Raw genomic sequence first — 17025 nt, forward strand, 5'->3', positions numbered from 1 at the left:
ACTAAGAAGTTCCTATTAAGACAAGAATATTGGGGCCGGAGCGATAGCACAGCAGGTAAGGCGTTTGCCTTGCACTCGGCCGACCCGGGTTCAATCTCCGGAATCCCATATGGTCCTCCAAGCACCGCCAGGAGTAATTCCTGAGTGCAAAGCCAGGAGTAACCCCTGAGCATCGCTGGGTGTGACCCAAAAAGCAAAAAATAATAATAATAATAAAATAAAAATATTTTAAAAAAAGACAAGAATATTTCCCAGGCTTCCTTGCATCTGAAAGAACCATTTGACTAGTTCACATCAGTGGAATACATGCTGACATTTCATGGTACTGTTGTCATTTCTGAGCCAAGCTGTTGGAAAAATAGATGTAACTTAATTCTCCTCCCCTTCCCCATCCTTTTCCTGATTATACAGGTAAGAAATAAACGTTGATCATATTAAGTCACTAACATTTTGGTATCATGTTACAGCCACTAGCATCATCTTCACTTATTCGAAATTGATACCTTAACGTGGATGCTGACTTTATAAAAACAAATGTGGATTGTGAAGATAATTCAAGGGCAGGAATGCTTGTCTGGCGTGTGGAGGCTCTGAATTAGATCCCTGGGACTGTATAGTCCATCTAAGATCAACTGAGGATACCAACCTCAAAAAAATGCACATATATATGTGTGTATAAATTTATATGAATATATATGCTACTGGAAAGGAAATAAATATGGAGAACAAATAATGTAAAACTCTGAATCCTGTTACATCCTGGCAAAACTGTGTTAACTCGGTGGGAAGATCTATAGCTCTAGAGGAAAGATCTGCAAAGAACCAGAATGCTACTGTGTTATAATGCTCCTTAATGCCTACAAGCAATGTATTATGAGACAACAGATGTCCATAGGAAAGAATTGGGCAGTTCAAGGCAGAGATAAAGATGAATAGTCTAAGTCTAGAAATGTAAGACTATAAAGCCAGAGCAGTCCACCTTCAGGGATTTTCATGGTGAGGAATGAGGCTATAAAGGGCCTTGAGCAACAGATTCCCATTAAGACTTTCCAGTTAGAAACAATGACTCAGCCATGCAACAAAAACCCGATTAATGAAGTTACCTAACCAACCAACGATATTGCTTGGGGAGACCTGAAAGTGACCGCTTGAGACATAGGTGGCCGAAACATGGTCACAGTAAAGGAGCAGGTTCCAGAATGATGAATAGAACTTTCAATGTCACTGGTAGGTAGCATAACTGATAAAAAGTCAAGCTTTTTTTTTTGAGAAACACTCAATTTTAATTTTTTTTGTTTTTTATTTTAATTGAATCACCATGTGGAAAGTTACAAAATTTTCAGGTTTAAGTCTCAGTTATACAATGCTCGAACACCCATCCCTTCATCAGTGCACATATTCCACCACCAGGAATCACAGTATAGCTCCACCTCGCCCCCCCACATCCCCCCAAAAAAGTCAAGCTTTTTTAAACCTATCTAGGGGTTTAATTTTTTTAATTTAAGCACTATGGTTTATAATACTGTTAATAGAATTGCTTCAGGCATACACTGTCGCTGCCCACACGGGAATGTCAACATCCATCCACCACTGTCCATCAAGGGCCCCTCCTATCCCATTGCCACCTTAGCAACTCAGACCTACAGGCCAATACTCAGGTCGGTTATCACTGACAAATTTTTATTTCCTCATGGCCTTTCTTTTATACTGCACATATGAGAAAGATCACTCAGCATTGTGCCTTTCTTTTCCCCTTTGACTCATTTTATTCAGTTTACCTCTCAGTTCCATCCACATAGCAATGAAAATGCAGAATTAAAGATTTTGAGTGAATTGTATTCCTAAAGAAAATAGGAACCTGGTGTATAAGAAAAGAAAGACCAACGACACCACAATCCCTAGGCTTCCACGTATGGACTGGCGAGAAGTGGCTGAGGAAGTAAGTGAGACATCTAGAGAGAAGTGTGCTTCCAACTGCAGCAATTTTATATGGAAATTCAAACCCTCCCCCGCTCCTACCTCAACATTCCTGGGATTTATCCCACACTTATTTATCAAAAGTCTCCTAAATAGTCAAGGGTCAATCTTCTCTCCCTCCCCTTTTCATACCTAATTCTCACTCAAAGACTGCTCCATTCACCTTTTCCGTCTATTAAACTTACATGGGGAAACCTGGTCACCTAATATTTAATAAAGAAGCAAGAAATGTGAATCAAGAAGCAAGAAATGTGGATTGGAGCAACATAAGCTTCTTCAACAAGTGGTGCTGAAAAAACGTGGCAGTTACAAAAAAAAAGAAACCTCGGTCTAACGCCAGGCATGAAAGTCACAGATCAAAATGGATTAAATACCTCAATATCAGAACTGAATCCATAAGGTACATGGAGGAAAATATGAGCAGAATCCCCCAAGCAATATCCCCCATGATACTGAAGCTAAAGGCATCTTCCAGGATGAACATGACTGACCAAGCAAGTGGAAGCAAAGATAAACAAATGGGACTATATTGAACTAAGAAGCCTCTACATCTCCAAAGAAATAGTGACCAAGATACAAAGACAGCCCACAGATTGGGAAAAATTATTTGCCCAATACCCATCTGAGAAGGGGTTAATATACAAGATATAATATCCAAGATATAAGGCACGGTTAGAACTTTACAAGAAAAAAAATGCAACCCCATCAAAAACTGGGGAGAAGAAATGAATAGAAACTTCCTCAAAGAAGATATACAAATGGCGAAAAGACATGAAAAAGTGCTGTACATTACTCATTAGGGAGATGCAAATCAAAGAACAATAAGATATCATCTCACACCACAGAGACCAGCACACATCTAAAAGAACAAGAGCAACCAGCACTGGCATGGATGCAGGGAGAAAGGGACTCTCCTTCATTGCTGGCAGGAATGCTGACTGGCCCAGACATTTTGGGAAACTATATGGACATTCTCAGAAAGCTAGAAATTGAGCTTCCATATGACCATGAAGTGCTACTTTTGGGAATTTACACCAGGGGCCCCAAACACAAAAATGCCATCTGCATTTCAGTTTGCTGCAGCACTATTCATAATAACCCCAATCTGGAAACAACCTGAATGCCCCAAACCAGATGATTCACAGTGATTCAAGATAAAAAAAATAATAAATACATCAAATAAAATTACAGTTATTGTCCAGAAGATAAAGTAAAGGGGTTAAACATAGCGCTGTCTGTAGCACAGTCGTCCCATCGTTCATCGATTTGCTCAAGCGGGCACTAGTAACTGCTTCATTGTGAGACTTGTTTTTACTGTTTTTGGCATATTGAATACGCCACGGGGAGCTTGCCAGGCTCTGCTGTGCAGGCAGGATACTCTCGAAAGCTTGCCGGGCTCTCTGAGGAATGGAGGAATTGAACCCAGGTCAGCTGCGTGCAAGGCAAACGCTCTACCCACTGTGCTATCACTCCAGTTCAGGGATGGGGGTGGGAGGTTAAACATATGTTGTTCATATTTAAGGTCCATAGTTTGGTTCCTGTTACCACATGGCCCCTGAAGCACCACTGGACGTGGCTCTGGCTGACCCCTGCAATGCTGGAGCCGAGCTAAGAACCCTCACATCCTCACCCCCTAAGTACAGGTGGGTGGGGCTTGGGACCTGAATGCTGCTGAGTGGTGCCTATGCAAATAAATGAGAAAGGACTAAAATATAGTTATTCTCCCAACTTTCCTACAGAATTAAATCCGAGTGACTTGTTTGACATAGACCACCTTTCACACTGAATCCCTAACCTTCCACAATCTCATCTCCCAAACTCCCCTCCAATTACCAAAGTTCAGTTCCATTTACCTGCCAGGCTCTTTTTCTGACACTGCTTTGCAAACGCTCTGCCCTCTGTCTGGAATGTATCTATCCAGCTCCTATGCTGCCTGGAGAAGATAATCTCTTAAAATTCACTAAGGTGTCACTTCTATGAAGTCTTGACTAACACTCTGCAGCTAGAAAGCAGTTACCATCAGATTAGTAAAGCTATATCCTGTGTGTATTACTAGGGCATCTAACATTCAATCATCTAGATAGTTTAACCTTGTTGCAGTTTATTTTGCTTACTATCCAGCCAGTCTCTTAAACTTATCTGAAAGCTTTGAGAGTTCTGCTGCTTATATCCAGCCCCATAATGCATTAGAAATGAATTGGCTTCCTTCAATAAGAGAACATAGACATCATAAGTATTACTGAATGGGATTCATACTGTTCGTCAGAGTTGAGTTTTCTAAAATCATGCAATATTAGGAAGCAAGGGCAAGTATTGCAAGAAACCATAAAATGTGGGCAGAAAATGTGCATCTATCATAATATTTATCTTTCTCATCAGTCACATATGGAAGTAAAAGATCCCAATCCTTCTGTACATAAATATACTTACATAGGAATTTTATGGGCATAGAAGTATCATAATTTAAAATGTAATCAAGACTTGCTCACCACCATTTTGGAAATTTCTATTAGCAATTATAGCATTGCTTATGATAAGCAATTACGAATAGGGAATGCCCACATTTGTTTGCAATTGTTAACTGCCACACCCAATGAATGCATTTACTTTGTTCTTGTTTCAAGATGCTAAATATACAAGTGTCACCAATATTTGGATGAGTCTCTCTAAAATATAACTCTTGGCATGTTAACTACAAGCACCCAATTTATGAAATCTAGTGTAGTTATGCCACCAGCATATATTGATATGCCTACTGTTCTTGATCAAAGAGTACTTTCATTATACTTCTCCTTTGCACAACAGAAAGGAAGTTTATATTAATTTTTAAATATACTATATGTAAACACAGGGTAGCTGATCTATAAATATCATTTCTGGAAAGCAAAAGCAAAATTACAAAATAATGCCTATGAAAAGGAAGTACTGAGTCTAATGGACAAGAAAATCACAAATTAAAAACATCCAGAAATTCAAAACAACCATTTTTTTTTAACTCTTAGGAAGTATCTTGCTCCAAAAATAGCACTTATGGTTTTTTGGTTATGATTTATTTCTATACACGTGTCAATTGTGAATGTATGATGTCTATTCACAATTACATCCCAAACAACTAGTTTAGGGCTTAGCACACAGAAGGAGCTCACTAGACACCTTGAGAATGAAATAATAAATGAGAATCCTGAGGAAGTAGGCAGTCCCTGGCTCTTTCGCTAGAACTCTGAATCAATTATTCAACATTTTGCCTATACCAATATGATAAAGCTTTCTTCACTCTGGTTGATGCCAGAATCAGTTCTGTACATACTCTGTCACTTTTCTCTTCTCCGTGTGGGTCCAGGAAATACTGTATTTACCTCTTATTCCAAACAACTCCACACAGAGGAAGCAGTCAATAAATATGATTTAAATCTAACTATTTCTCAGGAATATTAATACACATAATGGCTGTCTTTTCAGTACTAACAGTACTAAACTTTAAGTATCTTATTGATTTTTTAAATTTTTTTTAAATTTATTTATTTTTTAATTAGTGAGTCACAGTGAGGGTACAGTTACAGATTCACACATTTTCGTGTTTCTTTTTCCCTCATGCAATGTTTAAGAGTCCGTCCCTCCACCAGTGTCCATTCTCCACCACCCATGAACCCAGTATCCCTCCCACCCCCCCAGTCCCATCCCCCCACCCCACCCCGCCTCTCTAGCAGGGCATTCCAATTTGAAGGTATCTTATTGATTAAAGGTACATTTGTGTATTGGTCAGGAGATTTAAATATCCTTAAACTTCAGCTTTTATAAACGCATTGCAAGTTCAAAAACCACCAAATCTTTAAGGGTTAGAGTACAGTGAGTTAGGCACTTGCCTTATGATGCAATGAATCTGGGTTTAATCCCCAGCATCACATATGGTCCCTCAATTACCACCAGGAGTGATCCCTGAGCACAAAAAACAGAATAAACTCTGGACACAGCCAGGTATGGCACCAAAACAACTCCCCCCCCCCAAAAAAAAAAAACACCCAAACTTATCAATCATGAAAACGCACCTAAATATTTGAATGCATGGCAGCCTACAGTGAATTTTGGCCATTCTTGTAATTTTAATATAGATGGCATTATTCATGAACAGCGACAGAGAGGCTAGTAATTTTCTAAAAACTTAACTTCAAACATTTCATTAACTTTTCCTGATAAAAATTTCTGTAACTTAAGATATTAACTTATGTTTTCATGATTTTACTAGTTGCCATGAGTACACATTCTAAACAGTGTACTAGAAAGCAAACTTGCTAAGCGTTCCACTATTATATCAGGGGTACATTATACAGAGGAAAATGGGAACACAGGTAAGAGAAAATTATACTGCAAAACTAACCATTGACTCTTAATACATAAATATGTAATTATAATAATGAAAATTATACTATGTCAAAATCATTCACAAATTTCTTTTAAAGACTAAAAACAAGCTCTTGCTTCAGCAGCACATCTATAAAACTTGAAAACAAAAGTAAACCATTCTTAGAAATTGATTAGTCAGATTAACTGTCTCAGCCAGCCTCATTCTTGGTGTTCATTATAAAAGGAGTACTTCCTAGTAGCTTAGCTTTCCCATAAAAATACACCAACCTTTTTAAAACTAAGACTTCTTTATTCTAGGGTCACTGCAGCAGTGCTCAGAGGTATTACAAACTCAGTGCTCAGGGATGCAGTGCCAGGGATCAAACCTGGGCTTCCTGAGGCCAGAAAGATAGTACAGAGGATAAAGTGCCTGCCTTGCATAAGAATGACGCAGGTTTTATCCCAGAACTCTCTATGGTACCCTGGCACCTCCAAGACTGATCGCTGGGTTCAGAGCCAGGTGTGAGTCTTGTGTACTGCCAGATGTGGTCCCAAAACATGCACCAAAACCCATTGAGTGCTCTCTCTCTCTCTCTTCTCTCTCTCTCTCTCTCTCTCTCTCTCTCTCTCTCTCTCTGTGCCCAAACTATCTCCTTCCTACTTGAAAATCAGTTCCTACTTTTATACTTTGAGTCTTTGCTAGGATTCCCTCTAATACCTATATTGCTTTTCATGAGAAGACACAGCTCCAAATAAATGCAGAAGCTGCAATTACCACCAGGGATCAAACTTCTTAATACTTCAATTATTAATGGAAGTATTAAATTATAATACTTATTCTAAGTATAATTATATTATTAATGATTTACATGTAATTATTAAATTATAAAATCATAATTACTAATAATTCAGTTTATTGAGGCATTTGCTTTAATCCAGAATACCTCAGTTTAACCTTGAGTGTACCATTTACTTCCTATGTGACTTCAGACAAGAAATGTAGCTATCTTTAATTTTCATCTCTATGGGCGGCTGCCTTGCACATGGCCAACCCGGGTTTGATTCCTCCGTCCCTCTCCGAGAGTCCAGCAAGCTACCGAGAATATCCTGCCCGCATGGCAAAACCTGGCAAGCTACTCGTGGTGGCATATTCGATATGCCAAAAACAGTAACAAGTCTCACAATGGAGAAGTTACTGGTGCCCACTCGAGCAAATCGATGAACAACGGGACAACAGTGAGACAGTGCTATTTAATAAAAAAGAATTACTGATAATGATTTCTTCAGGTAGCTATGAGAATCAAAATAGTTAACATTTATAAAACATTTAAAACAAGTGTCTGGCTAAAGTGCTCACAACACTAATAAATAATAATTATAATAAATGTGTTGCTCATATAAAATAATAATATAGGCAGAAGTTATAATAATATTTAACTTCATTTGTTTTTTAAGTCAACATTTTGGAGTTACAACGTGGCTCAAAGGGCTAGAGTACATGCTTCATACTCAGGGGTCCGTGCTTGATCCCCAGAAACATATTGTCCCCCAAGCACTACAAGGAGTGGCTGCAAACCCCCAAAAAAGTTTTTCATAAAAAATAAAACTTTAAAAAGGTAAGATTTTACTGCATTATTATCACTGCTATTTAATTCCTCAATGCACAGACTGTGATACATTTTCATGATTCTCTTCATGAGTCTGCTTAAATTAATTTACAAAGTATGACAGTGTTAAATGCATTTCTTCTCACATGGGATCTTTGATTTTCGACTACGAATGATTCTTCAATAATTTATTCAAATTTAATTCTCTATACAAAGTCCTTAAAGGGTAGGAACTAGGTTTTCTACTTTTGCATTTATTACATTATAATCAAACACTCTTGTCCTAATACAAACTTAATGGGTAATAAATGAATTAATGAATGAGCTAGTGAGTAGTCATATGACATTAAATTAGAGTATAGGCAGCACCTACAGGAATAAGCACTTTCTCCTGCAAGATGATACAATAGGGTTTGCTTGCACAAATCAACGAGGTGCTGGTCTCACACATTTAAACTTCTTCCTGCCAGCCTGTGTTTTCAGTAGAGTTGATGGACTTCACAGTTAAAAGGCACAATGAGGAAAAAAGCAGTGAACAAAATTGGGCTCCACAGTTCCGGGACAAAGATACACACAGTATAGGACTAAAAACTGTAAGACTGTGTTGCTTTGTAAAGTTCATCACTTTGGGATTAAAAAGGCAATAAACTCATACCGTGAAAAAACACTGAATTTTAGAAAAATCACTAACATTAACTCAATAAATGTGTGCAACTTATTCCCATGAAATCTTCTGGAAACACTAGGCATCATAATTTTATGTGAAACCCACTTGACAAATATAAGCAAACCTCAAATAATATTATATTTAAAAGTAAGTACAATATCTTCTTTTATACATTTACCTTAAAGTATATGAGAAACTAACCTACCAACTTTAAGCTTGTGCTTTAGGGAAAAAATTTTCAATAATTTTTTCTTAAAGTTTATGAAGAAATAAAAACAACATCTTAGGTCAGAAAGGAATAATTTTGTAGGCTTCCTAAATATTACTAGGAATCTGGTCTATGTATTCCATATGCATATACAGTGCTTCTTGAATGCTATTTAAGATATCAGATTTGATCCAGTGTTTTTTAAAAAACATTAAATGAAGCTTTTCCACTAACATACAGTCAGGGATGCAGAAACCCTAGACTGATATACTTTTTAGCGGCCAAGAAATATGATTGAATATGCATCATACAATTTCATTTTCCAAACCTCACTTTTGTTAAATATTGAAACTTAGAAGCACAAGTTCATCTTCACGTTTGGTCATCAACAAGGAAACTTTAAAAAAAATCAAAGAGAAAAAGACTGGATAAAGTGATAGTGTCACTAATCCTCTTTCTGTCTGTATTCAGTTCACAAGAAAGCTTGGAAAGTAAAACTGTAGGATTCGGAGAAAAGTAAGGTTGGAAATAGTTTCAAGCACTGCATGGATTGATTCTACTTAGAAAATAGACAACAGAAAAAGAAAAGTGAGGGGTTATCATCTTCAGAGTGGAGGTCATTGGAGTTATTTTCTAGAGTGGGTATGTGTGCTGTGTGTGCCGGAGATTTGGGGGACAATAGAGTTATTTTCCGGAGAGATTGATGTGCTTGTGTTTGCAGGAAATTTGGGGTCAATAACATAGGGAGAGAAAGGTGAAGGTTAAAGAAAAGGAAGAAAGCAAAGGGTACTGCCAAATGATTCACTCCTTTCTCCAAGAGTCTGAGTAGTGCCAGAAAAGGAAAAAAAGAGTACATTAAACAGAATTCTATTCATGATAAACAATCTGCCAGTGGAATGGCGGCGGGGGGTGGACCATATTTACTTTGTGCAAGCATATTAACTCTTTTAAGTGGAGAAGATATTCCCAGGTTGAGGAAGGAAAAGTTATTTACATACTGGGCCCTTAATATTTACTGGATATCTATGCAGACCCACAAGAAGTCACTTATTCGTGTTCTCCACTGGAAAACATTATCTCTAACAGCTATTAAATACCGATGATAATCATGCCTAATGTCCAAAACTACTGAACTGCCTTGCTATAGAACCAAGAACACTCCAGGCAAGATATCTATGGATCCTTTTCATGTATTACAAGTTAGCTTTGGACAACTCCGTATTTACTGACTTACATGCACAAACACAGATACACACACGCACACACACACACACACCTTTAAAAGAGATAGCAAAACTTTAGATATACACCTACACATCTACATGCATATATATGCATTTTTTAATATATTTTACATACACATAAACATATATACGTATCTATATTTATCCTCTTTTCCAGGATCATTCCTGCAAGTTACTTAGTACTGATGAGACTTTTGCTGGAATTGATCCTTCTCTTAACCTACGAAATGTAACACTTCGATTGATATTTATTGATAAATAAACCACATAACACTACACGTTGGAAAATAACTGCATAAAAAGAAGTAGTTTTCCGTTGGATTGAGTTAAATAAAAAAACGACTAAATAAATCCCCTCTCCCCAAAATTCAAAAGTCCATCAATGCAAAACCCAGAATTGTGAACAGCTATTTAAATATTGACGTTATTGCATAACTTGATTAGCAGGAATGCTGAACCTGCATGAAATCAACCTGGTGTTCATTAGAACATCCTTACTTTTCTTTTCAGTGCAGCCTTCTATTATTCTAACACTTTGCAGTGATAAATGATGTTTGTGCATATTGCACAGCGACTATTTTATGAATGGATACACAAAAGTGTTCGTGATTCAAAAAAAATGGAAGGCAGCATATTATTTCGAAAATGGTCATTAAACACAGGAAGCAAATGATGAGGCAAATGGTCTGTGTCTTTTGGTGCCATTCAGGGAAACTGTATTCCCAAGTCTCCTCGCAGAGCGTGCTGGAAACAGCCGAGCGGCTCTTCCCTTGGGGACCCTGCTCTCCCTCACCGGAGCCGGTGCGGCCGCACACAGGACCGCGCACCGTTTGAGGAATACAATGCAAGCATGCCTCTGGGTTTTGAGGGCGATCCCCGTGTCAGAGATCTCGCACTCTGCCACCCCGGTCCCACAAGTGTGTGCCCGTGAGTGTGGCATTTGCCAAGGAACGAACGGAGAGCACCCGGGGCTCCTCTCCTAGAAATAACGCGCCCCAAACCCTTCCCAGGCTGGCTGCTCGGAGCGTTTCAGGGGCTCCCACTTAAGTGCCTTCCCCGCGGGGAAGGAGCCTTACAGGAATAACCCTCTCCAGCTAAGTCAGCTTTGTGTGTAAGTCCACTCGGCGCCAGATGGCAGTTTTTTCCCAACGCCTTCGGCAACTCGACTCTAGCGCGGCTCAGGCTGCCCGCGACGCTTCCCTGGGAGAGGGAGACCCTGCCGGGGAGCGGGCCCGCGCCCCCGCCACTTACCGAGCTCCCACCGACCCCGGGCGCGGGCACCACCACGGGCTGTGGGATTCCCCCGCTCCCTCCGGGGCTGCGCTCCCCGCGCCGATCCCCTTCGCCAATGATGTGTCGCTGGAAATCCCCCTCCCCTCCAGCGGGAGGAGGGTCTCCCCGGCGGGCTGGAGCTCCGGGCGGCTGCTCCCCCTGTCTTTACATCCCTGACTCTGCCGCACGGGCTCTAGTACGAAGGCGCCGAGGCGAGGCGGCGGGAGGGAGCTGAGGCATCCTTTAAAAAAAAAAAAAAGAACAATAATCTTCGTGGATCTTCAAGCCCTTCCCCACGAGGATCCCATCCCCCGGCCGCTCCCGCCGCCGTCGCCCAGACCGTCAGAGGGTTGAAAGGGAAGGAGGGGAGAAAAGAGAGAGAGGAAAAAATAAATAAATAAATAAATAAATAAATAAAAGATTGCAGCGGGGCTGCGAGCTGGGCGTGGGGGGGGTGGAGGCGCCGCGCGCGCCGGGGAGTTGCAGCGGGCTCGGCCGCGGCGGCGGCGCGGAGGGCGGCGGGCGCGGGGTGGGTGTGTGTCGGCGGCAGGGAGAGGCCGGCGGCTCGGGGGCACACCCGCCCGCCGCCCCCCCGCCCCCCCACCCGAGCCGCGCTCCGCCTCCTCCCGGCGCCGCCTCCGCCTCGCCGGCGCTCGGGCTCCCGCGGTGGGCAGCGGCGGGGGGCCGGGCTCGGCCCGGAGGCGCGCGCGAGCCGCGGGGGGGCAGCGCCTGGCGCCGCCCACCCCCCCACACACACCCCACCCTGCACACTTCCCCGGGCACCTTCCGCCGCCCGCCCGCTCCGCGCCCACCTGCTCGGCCGCGCGGGATTCCCCGGCTCCCCCGCCCCGCGCGACCCCGGACGGAGCGCGCGGGGAGAACTCGGCGCGCGCGCGCGCGCGGGGCGCCACTTGCCGCTCGCCGGCCTGCCCGGGAGCCCCCCGAAATCGCGCTCTCCCGGCCGGCCGGGAAACGCCGGGTAGCGGGCAGCCGTGGCTCCCGCTTCCCACGGGGGCGCTGTTCGCACTCGCGCCGGCCTGCCCTGGCCGCTCCCCAGGCACTCCGACAACTAGGGGAAGGAACTTCCTCCCGGGCGAGGCCTCCAGGGACACTCAGTGCCAACATCCCCCCACCCCCCCGGACTGAGAGCGATGCATTGGCGCCAGGTCGCGGGCTCGCCCGGCGATGCTGCCTGCACGGAAAGAAGTAGCTTAGGGATGCTTTCTGCTTAAACAGGATGTAGACATGACAGTGGATGTAAAGCTGGATTCCCTTCAGACTTTCTTCCTGGGACCAAGAATGGTGGTTCTTGAAGATGGGTCAGTGTGCATTTCATTGCAAACATATCTCACTGGGGCCGAGAAGTTAGTGCAGCAGGTAAGGCTCTTACCTGCACGGAACCAACCAGGGTTTGACCTATGTGGTACCTGAGCACCGCAAGGAGTGATCCTTGAGCACGAAGCCAGGAGTAAGCCCTGAGCACTACTGCGTGTGGCCCCAAACCCAATAAATAAATATACATATACATTTAGTTTTGCCCCGTTAGCCCTGTAGCCTATCCTCACCATGTAGTGTACATCACACCTAGATTTCCAGCCTCCCACAGCCTTTACGTCATGCTTGATCATTTGGGGTTTTGTTCGTTTGCTTTGTTTTCTCCCATCTGCTGGACAAGAGTAACATAGATTTATGATATGATACAGGTTTCAGGGTCAGGCCTAGTTACATCTCGGCATCGCATCTGATTCCTGAGCACAAAGCCAGGAATTAGCACTGAGTGCTGTCATTGGGTAGCCCCCAAATAAATGTTTGGAAAAAACTTTGTATAGGTTTCAGTTTAAAGCTTTATAAAAGCAAGACCTGTATATACTATTTTATGTTGGCCACCAGAATTTTTATTTTCCATCTATCATCACACAACTGACCGATATACACGATTTGCACCCACCCCTTCCCTTCGGGTAACTGTTATTTTTGTGCTTGTAATTTAATCGGACCTTTTTGTGGTGGTGGTTCAGATATTCGTGTCTTTACCACATGAGTGAAATTATATGCTCTTTGTCTTTCTCTATCAGACTTATTTAAATAAGCACGATTTTCTCTTGTTTAGTCCATGTTGTTGCAAAAATTGTAGAATTTCACATTTTCTATCAGCCAGTAGTATTGCATTGTGTCCATATGGTACATCTTCTTTATCCATTCATCTGTAGTGGGCACTTTAGTTATTTCCAACTGTTGGCTGAGTCCAGGATGTAGCTCAGTGATAAAGTGCATGCCTTGCATGCTTGGAACCTAAGTTTGACCCAGCCACTGCTCCATCCCCACACCCCTCACACCATCCCTGTCCCCACACACACAAAGTTCCAACTCTTGGGTATAATGAATAATGCAATGATTTGTCTGAAGAATACAAACACACTAATACAAAGCCATATTGAAAGCCTGTGTTCATTGCAATACTTTGCAGTAATCAAGATCTAGAAACAACCCACAGAGCCAACAACAAATACATAAACTAAGAAATTGTGGTATATTTCAGTATCGATATTGCAAATTACAATGCCCAAGAGGACAGAGAGGCAGAGACACACACACAGAGTGAGAGAGTGAGAGTGAGAGAGAGTGAGAGAGAGTGAGAGGGAGTGAGAGAGAGAGAGAGTGAGAGAGAGAGAGAGAGAGAAGAAAAGCCCCTGCCATAGAGACAGGCAGGGGGTGAGGGTGGGGGTGGTGGGAGGGAACCTGGGGACACTGATACTGGGTAATGTACACTGGTGGAGGGATGGGTGTTGGAATACTGTATAACTAAAATCCAATCATGAACAGCTTTGTATGGGTCTATCTCCTAGTGATTCAATTAAGAAAGTTTTTAAAATGTGGCATATGCACACAATGAAGTACTTTTTAGAAGGGAGGAAAGATAAAATTTTCCAGTTTCCTGCACCTTACATGGAATTGGAAGGTGTCATGTGTGCTAAATGAAGTGAATCGGAAAGTAAAACCACTGATCTCACTTATGTGTGAAATATCAAGAAGCAAAGAGGCTAGACACTCTCCAAAGGAATCAAACTCTGAGACATGATCAGTAGAAATGTGAACTGAGGCGGTTGGGGGACGCAAGGAGGGGAATGGGCCATGGGACTATAGTGGTGTGATCCCGAAACAACATGGAAGGATCAGGATAGTAGCTCTGCAACTGTAAAACAGCCAGTTCAATAATACCGTAAATTATGATGCCTTAATATAAAGTAATAAATAAAATATAGATAAACCAGAGCAACATATGTCTCACCATTTTAAATAATTTCTTCCACAGTAGATTCTTTAGTGCTTATTGTTCGTATTCATTATACCTAACCTAAACCCATTCACATAAGAGACATGTTTATCCAACAAACATTACGTGTAAATTTTCTCAGGCAAAAATAAATAAACTTTATTTATTTATTAAATAAAGTTTATGAAATATTTTCTGTCTAGAAAGAGTGTTTAAGACTCATATCAGGTATATCTAAATGTTCTTATGAATCTTACAATGCTGAAAATCTCCAGTATACTAATTCTCCATCAATTTATTGATCACCCCTGTAAGGTTAATTTTTGATAAGTACTTGTTTAACATTTTTAGCCTTAAATTTTCATCACCATTTAGAAATTGGAATGTGTTTTTTCCTAAGTGGTCCTTAGTCAAATAACCCACTGGTTAAAATAAAACACAATGTTATTATCTCTCTTTCCGAGAAGCAAGGGTGCTAGAGAAGGTTATCCATCACGCCAAAATCTTGTCTTTAAGCATTCAGTGACACAGAAAAAGTGTTTGGAAATAAAATATAAATTTGCTTTTTAAATTACCCATACTCAAAATCGGTTATGAAGAATAACCCCTAGTATACAAATTGTTTGGAATAGCTAAATTCTCCATATGCACAGCTTGAATTCTGGATGGCTGCAAAGACTCTTGTGTTAATTATCACCATGTGGTTCTACTGCATTAGTATATAGAATTTTTCATTTTTTCACTTCACTTTTTATTTGTTCTCCAAAGGAAAGATTAAAATGATCTAGGAGAAAAGCCAGGCATGTTATTTATTAATCTTTAAACTATCTTTTTCTGGTTTTTGCCCTTATTGATATTTGTGGAAATATCCCTTTAGCTCATATTTCAATTTTTTATTATTTCAGTGAAGTTTTATTAATAATAAAGGAGAAAAATGACTGTCTAGTATATCAAAATAATGCTCTCAGTGTTTGGTAAAGTGAATAACATTAATATAAATAAGTTTCACCTGAAACACTAAATGTATCAAAAAATACAATTTAGGTAAAGAACACAATTAACAGAATGATGGTATATTGGAACATAAATATATATATATAATATATATATGTACATACAAGTGCAATATCAAGCACAAGATATTTTCATGTTTTTGTGGAATAAAATGTTTGAAAAATATTCTGAAGGACATCATTACTGAATATGCTTTAGCTTGAAATGTTCATTGGCAAGTAGATTGGCAGAGAGCCTCATAAATTCAAATAAAGTAGTAAAGACTGGTGAATGAACATATTTTTAAATGTTAAAGGCATAGGAATAAGAATTTACAAGCTTTTGGAGACTACAGAACCAGAGTTGGATTTAAGCTTTCTTAAAAGGTCAAATGGAAAGAAATGTATGACAAATTGTGTAAAACCACACACACGAAAAAGATAGAGCAAGCCCCAAAAGTATATTAAGAAAAAGGTGAACCACTTTAAGTGGAAAAATAGACAAACATAAATGTAAATGAGATATGTGCATATTCTGGAAGCATTTATATTAAGCTAAAGAAGTTTTATTCCAGAGTTAGAAGGTTGGTTTTATTTAGCATAATCTTGTTGTACCTGGCCATAAAGATGAATGAATATTAATTTTCTTTAAACATCAGCACTATGGGGATCCTAATTTACATTTTTAATAATAGATCAACTATATGCATAGATCTGAGCTGCACTTTTTTTTAACATGAGCAAAACAGAAAGGAGTCACTGAAGAGTAATTAGGATTATCACATTTTTAGACTTAGTGTGCATTCTTTTGCCCTTCTAAATGAAAATGTAGGAAAACTGGGACAATTTAGAGCAACTTGGAGAATCTTAGCAGCCACTGAAATCCTACCCTCCCACATTGCAGTGAAGGCTTGAAAAATAAATGAGCTGTCTGTGTGTTCTTCATTGAGGAGATAAGTATTATCTCATTGATTCTTCTGAATTTAGTTGAGGCAGATTTGGCTACCCTTTGAAGATTTAAAGCAAGAGATAAGATCCACACTGACCGTATTTTCTTGTCATTATTATAGTGAACATGAACTTTTTGAAAAATTCCAGATGTTAAAGCATAGCATATTCCTGCTTTGTAGTAAGTAGTACGATTAAAAGTACAGGTTCCTTTGGCTACCCATAAATGAAGTGTTTCTATGAAATCTATCCTTAGTTGAAATGGTCTGAAAAAGAAGCAACTATAAATAATTCACATGGGAAAATGTTAGTGTACCTACATTCCCAAAACAACATACCAAATCATATCGAATACATAAAACCTAAAATACCTCGCATATATAGTTAAAATAAAAATGATATAATACACCGTGGTGGGAAAACATTCCCCGGGGAAAGAGTTTAAGTGACTCTTCTTGCAACTCCAACGAACTCTGCAGCTAGAAATACTGCTAT

At 40.5% G+C, this 17025-nt stretch overlaps 1 protein-coding gene across 2 annotated transcripts in view; it reads right to left on the reverse strand.

Annotated features, from left to right (window-relative positions):
- KCNB2 (potassium voltage-gated channel subfamily B member 2) overlaps positions 1–12261 on the reverse strand; it is a 438993-nt gene extending 426732 nt beyond the window's left edge. The window contains exons 1-2 of one of the 2 annotated variants that reach the window (XM_055124226.1): positions 12129–12261; positions 11296–11557 (exon numbers count right to left, since the gene is read on the reverse strand). The gene's annotated coding sequence lies outside the window, so the exon portion shown is untranslated. Of the gene's footprint in view, positions 1–11295; positions 11853–12128 lie in introns of those variants that run through there. The other variant, XM_055124225.1, reaches the window with a different exon arrangement.
- Between the last annotated feature and the right edge of the window lie 4764 nt (positions 12262–17025).

Source organism: Sorex araneus, chromosome 2, assembly GCF_027595985.1.
Source record: "Sorex araneus isolate mSorAra2 chromosome 2, mSorAra2.pri, whole genome shotgun sequence".
Classification (NCBI taxonomy): Eukaryota; Metazoa; Chordata; class Mammalia; order Eulipotyphla; family Soricidae; genus Sorex; species Sorex araneus.